Genomic DNA, 5994 nt, shown 5'->3' on the forward strand with positions numbered 1-5994 from the left:
GGGGAAGGTACACCTTTTACTGCAAAGAATTAGAGCGAATGATGAGCGAAGGGAGGGCAGGACTGATTTTTCTATTGAAGGATTAATGGGAACGGAAGTAACATACTGTAAAAATTATAAGCAGCTGGGTATTATGAATGGATGGCAAAATGGGGGTGGGTGGAAATGGAGGCGGGTGGAAAATGGGGGCGGGTGGAAAATGGGGTGCCTAGAGAACTGGATGAGGATCAGAAGGTTGGAGAACTTTGCAGGCCATACTGAGAAGACTGACCTTAATCCTGCTGGTGATGGTGACAGAAGAGGTCCTTGCAAGGGGATGGGCATGGACATATTTATAGTGGGGATCAGTGATACTGCAAAGTGGAAGGTGAAATTTCAAGAGGGAAATGAGGACACTGGATTAGTTAGGAGGTTGTTTAAGGAGCCCAGGTGAGAGCTGATGGGAACCTGACTTAGCTGGAGGGAAGAGGGGAAGGGACAATTTTAGAAGCCTGGATGCCTTGTATCCACTGCCCTTCCCCAAATCCCCTCTTAAAGCCCTACCAACATTTTTGTAGTTTTGAATCCTATTAGCTCTCAGAAGGTGCGTCTGGAATCCAGTCTGGATTTCCACCAGCAATATGCCCATCGCCCCTCAAGTCCTGCTAGAATGGGAGATTTTTAGACATTTTCTGTATAGGCAAATAACTGTACCTCATTATTTTACATTGCATTTCTGACTGAAAGCATTAACATTTTTAAAATGTTCACTGATTGTCATTTTGTAAAGTGTCAATTCATATTGTTTGCCAGATTTTTCTAAATGTGTTCATTTCTTCATATTGACTTGTAAGAAGTTATGTATGAAAGATGCTAACCCTTTTGATATGCATTTTTCTGTGGCCACACCTTTTAATTTTGTTTAGTCTAATTTTTCATTGATAACAGTCTCACATTATTGAATAGTTAAATCCACTGGGGTGCCTGGGTGGCTCAGTCAGTTAAGCGTCCGACTTTGGCTCAGGTTATGATCTCATGGATTGTGAGTTCAAATCCCACATGGGGCTCTGTGCTGACAGCTCAGAGCCTGGAGACTGCTTCAGATTTCATGTCTCCCTCTGTCTCTGCCCCTTCCCTACTTGTGTTTTCTCTCTCTCTTTCTCTCTGTCAAAAGAAAAAAAGAATGAAACATTAAAAAATTTTAAATAATTAAATCTATTAATCTATTATTTGTTTCTACCTTTAGAGTTAATGCATTTAGTGTTCTCTAATCATGATTTGTGAATATTTGCCTATATTTTCTTTGGGTGCTTTACTGATTTTATTTAAATCTTTAATTGACAGGGGCTCCTGGGTGGCTAAGTTGGTTGAGTGTCTAACTCTTGGCTTCAGCTCAGGTCATGACCTCCCGGTTAGTGGGTTCGAGCCCCACATTGGGCTCTGTGCTGACAGTGTGGGATGCGCTTGGGATTCTCTCTCCCTCTCTCCCTGCCCTTCCTCCCCAAAAAGAAATAAACTTAAAAAAATCTTTAACATAGGATTTATTTTGGTATATAGTATTCTGTATCTTAATGTTTTTCCAGATAATCAGTTGGCTAAACCAACTGGATAATTCATTCTTTCCCTATTAGTTTGGAATGCCACTCATAAAATATATTAAATTCTCATGTCTTCAAAACAGGCTGTAATTCGTGGTAGGCCAAATTCCCCTACATTAATTTTCTTTTACAAAATATTCTCAACTATTCTTGCAAGTAAGAGTTAAATTAGCTTCTCAGAGTGAATTGAAATGTTTCCCATTCTTTTCTATGCTGTATATTCTTTTGTTTTTAAAATTTTAAAAATGTTTTATTTATTTTTGAGATCGAGAGAGACAGAGCATGAGCAGGGGAGAGGCAGAGAGAGAGGGAGACACAGAATCCGAAGCAGCACCAGGCTCTGAGCTGTCAGCACAGATCCTGACGCAGGGCTGGAGCTCACAAACCGCGAGATCATGACCTGAGCCGAAGTCGGTCACTCAACTGACTGAGCCACCCAGGCGCCCTACTCTATATTCTTACAGTTTAAAATCTAAAGGAGATATTGGTTCCTTAAAAGTTTGAGAGATTTTGCTTAGAAAATTTTCCGGGTACTGAAGTTGTCTGACATTTGTCAACTTCTTTTATAGTTTTTGGTCCATATAACTGTACCACCCATCAGAACTGTTCTCTGGGGAGCCTGGCTGGCTCAGTCGGTAGACCATGTGACCCGTGACCTCAGGGTTGTGAGTTTGAGTCCCAAATTGGGTGTAGAGAGTACTTAGAAATAAAATCTTAAAAAAAAAAAAAAAACCAAAAAACAACCCTGTTCTTTTACTAAAAGAGCATTTAATCAAAATGTCCAAAATATTAATGTATTCTACCTACAGTTAATTTATCTTTTTATTCATAATATGCATTCAGATTTTCTTTTTCTTGTCTGGCTGTGTCAAAATTGTTTTATTGGTCTTTTCAAAGATCCACCTCTTGTCCACTTCTTGGGTTAAATATCAATCCCAATTTTATTCTTTCCTCATGCATTTCCTAGATTTTTTTTTTTTTCTTCAGTTTTTGGCTTCTTGAATTGATTGCTTGGTTTATTTTTATTTGTTCATGGATATAAGCATGCAAGGCTCTAAGTTTTACTCAAGATACAGCTTTGGGGTTTATTTTGGTTGAATAATTTTTCCTAGTGTCATCAGCTCTGACTCTAATTTGTATTTTCTGTGATCTATGAATTATTTGACAGTATTTTAATTTCTAGTATTTAAAAAAATTATCCTTTTGTTATGAATTGCTCACTCTACTGCCTGGTGGTCAGAAAACGTGGTCTACAATATGTTACTTATAGTCTTACTATATCCCATATTTTTGTCCAGATTCCATGGATATTTGAAAAGAAGATGCATATTATTAAAATATTTTTTTTGAGTAAGACTGGGGTTTTCATGACATTGCCTTTTTTGCATTTTTGCTTTGCATATTTTGATGGACTATTACTAGGTACTGTTACCTTTTTAATATAGAATGTGCCCATACAGAGCAATTTTTTCCTTATATTCTATTCTTTTCTGACATCAATATGATTACTCCTGAATTGTTTTGGAGTTAACGCTTTGCCTTGTCTTTACCACTCTGTTTAACCTGTGTCATTTCATTTCAGGTGAGCCTCTAGTGAAATGCATGCATGCTTTTGGGGAGTCTAGCTGGCTCCGTTGGTAGACCAAACTGATCAAGAGGGGGTAGACCCTCTTGATCTCAGGGTTGTGAGTTCAAGCCCCATATTGGGTGTAGAGATTACTTTAAGTCATCTTAAGTAATGACTTAATGACTTCATTTCTTTGATCCAAATTGAAAACCGAGCTTTAAACATTCTTTTTCATGTTTTATTTTTGAGAAAGTGCAAGGGGGGAGGGGCCGAGAGATGTCAAAAGAGGATTCCAAGTGGCTCCTAGACAGCAGGGAGCCCCATGCAGGGTTTGAACTCAGGACCTGTGAGATCATGACCTGAGCTGAGGTCAGAAACTCAACCAACTGAGCCCCCCAGGTGCCCCACAAATCTAACTTTAAATAAGGATGTTTAGATGACACGTGGATTCTATTTTCCTTCTTATTGTGTCTGTTTCTTGTGTCTCCCTTCTTTGGCTGTACATTGATTGATCAAGGCTGTTTTCCTAACTTGTCTTCACTTTCTACAAACCGTGCAAGAATTGATTATACTTCCCTTTTGTTTTCTACTTCCTGATTGCTCCTCTCCTCCCCAACCAGCTGGCTATTTTTGCCATTCTAATGTAAAGGCTCCAATAAGCCACCAAGAACTTCAGATTCCTAAATACAGCGGACATGTTACTTTTCACCAAGCACCAGTCTTACTAAGCCCTCCAGCGATGTTCAACACGACTGATTATTCTGCCTCCCCCACCGCCCCTTATTCTATGACCCTGCACTTTTCTAGATTTTTTTAATTTTTTATTTTAGAGAGAGAGAGCGAGCTTGAGCAGGGAAGTAGGGCAGAGAGAGTCTTAAGCAGGCTCTGCACTCAGCGTGGAGCCCGATGCAGGGCTCCATCCCACGACCCTGGGATCATGAGCTGAGCCAAAAATTAAGAGTCGGTTGCTCAACAAACAACCACTCAGGCGCCCCAGGACTTCTCTAGATTTTGTCTTGATTTTGTTATCTTTCTGTCTCTCTCGTCTCTCTCTTCCCTCCCTCCCCCTCCTGTCTGTGATCTCATCCACTTGTGGCTTCGCTTACCATGACTGACTTCCAAATCTCCAGTCCTTTCTGAGCTCTAAACTCATACCATCGCTCTCTTGACATTTCCACGTGATGTCTGACAGGCACATCAACCCTGACATGTCCAGACACGAGTGCAGGACTTTTCCCTCATGACAACGCTCTCCTTCCCTCCATCTTCTCAAATGCACTGACAGTAACCTGCTTGTTGCCCACGCCATAACCCGAGTGTCGTTACTGGACCTTTTTATCCTCTACCCCTGACCCCTCACATCACTAAGTCCAAATGATTCTGCCTCCAATGTGTTTTTTGGAATTATTTGCTTCCTCCTACCTCCACTGCTAACAACCTGGTCCAAATGACCGTCACCTCCTGCCTGGACCATACAACAGTCTTCTTGCTACTCGCCCAGCTCCTTGCGAGCCTCTCTAAAACCCATTTTCCTCCCGGCACCAGAAACAGCTTGCTGAAATACCTATCTGAAAAGAGCATTCTTCCACTTTAAACCTTCCCAAAGATTCCTTTGGTCTTCGAATCAAAGTCAAACCCTGTACTGCACTGCAGTACAAGCTCCCCACCCCCATGATCTGACCAATGCCAACCACCCCAGCTTCTCATCCCTTCTCCTGTTTATATTCCAGCCGCCTCCGCTTCCTTGGGTTCCTCCAAAATGAACTCGTTCCATGGGCTCTCCTCACTCCTTCCACACTTTTGCAGGCCTGGCTCATCCCTGTCATCCAGGTCCCAGCTCAAAGGTTTAAGTCCCCTCCAAGAGACTCATTCTGATGTAGCCTTTCCTCCACACCCAAGTCACGTGACTCTATTTTCATCGTGCTTATTACTATCTCAAATTATACAGAAATGTTGTTTCTGTGTTTCCATCCATGGACATATAAACCCCTTGAACGCTTTTATTTTTCCACCTTTGTGTCCTCAGTGATGATCATGCCTGGCATTAAATAGGTGCTCAATAAAATGGGTCAAATGAAAATGACTCTCAGTAAATCCCACTACCCTGATGCAGGCATAGAATGATGGAGAATTGGATTCAGCAGATCCAATACTGTCTATACCACTTACTACGTGTGTCTTTTAGCAAGTTATCTGACCCTCAATTTCCTCATCTGAAATATGTGGACAACAACAGTATTGACTGTAAGGAGCTGTACAGAGCTACTATCTGGATTAAATGAGAAAAAACACCTAAGCACTTGGCACTATGACCACCAGATGATAAGAGCTTAATAAATTATAGTGAGCTAGTATACGTTTATAAATAACTCTCTCTCTCCCTCTCTCTCTCTCACACACACACACACACACACACACTTTGGTGTTCATCTTCGTTTGCCTTAATGGTTCTACTGTCCCACCTTTGAGACCCCGTCTTGTGTGTTCTCATCAATATCACCTCTCAGGAGCAGAATCTGAGTCACTAACATTCTCTGACCAGTTCCTAGCCCACCCCAGCATGGTTGTGAGCTTTTATAAGCCTCTTTAAGTGATTTACCTAAAAACATAAACATTCTCCCTCCAGTATAATACAGCGAGTTCAAGCAGCCTACATTCTGTGTACTTCCTCAGAGGTCCGTGAATAGTAAATATACCCAGGTCTATATAAATACCACGCAAGTTGAAAGACATAGAGTAAAATCATCTTTGCACTTACCATAAAAATCCCGTGAGTGCACGTTAAAGGGGTAACCTGCATTAGAACAAGATACGCCCCTTTTACAACAGGTACTGGCCGGGACAATTCAG

The sequence above is a fragment of the Panthera onca genome, chromosome D4, assembly GCF_046562875.1.
Source record: "Panthera onca isolate mPanOnc1 chromosome D4, mPanOnc1 haplotype 2, whole genome shotgun sequence".
NCBI classification, from domain to species: domain Eukaryota; kingdom Metazoa; phylum Chordata; class Mammalia; order Carnivora; family Felidae; genus Panthera; species Panthera onca.